Raw genomic sequence first — 215 nt, 5'->3', positions numbered from 1 at the left:
CCAACAACCCAAGGCCCTGGTCCTTCCTCGCCCTGCGCCGAGAGCCAGAGACCATCCGCGTCCCCCCCGGAATGGAGCCAGGACCTCTCCGTGGCGTCACCGGAGCAGGATGACCCCGCGCGGCTCCTGGCGACGGACCCGCTCCCAGTTTGGATCCACCTGGTCCAGGTCAATACTGGAGCTGCTCGGCGCCGTGCCGGAACCAGCGGCGGAAA

This window comes from Pterocles gutturalis, unplaced genomic scaffold, assembly GCF_000699245.1.
Source record: "Pterocles gutturalis isolate BGI_N339 unplaced genomic scaffold, ASM69924v1 scaffold2488, whole genome shotgun sequence".
Lineage (NCBI taxonomy): Eukaryota > Metazoa > Chordata > Aves > Pterocliformes > Pteroclidae > Pterocles > Pterocles gutturalis.
Note: the sequence above shows the minus strand (reverse complement) of the source record.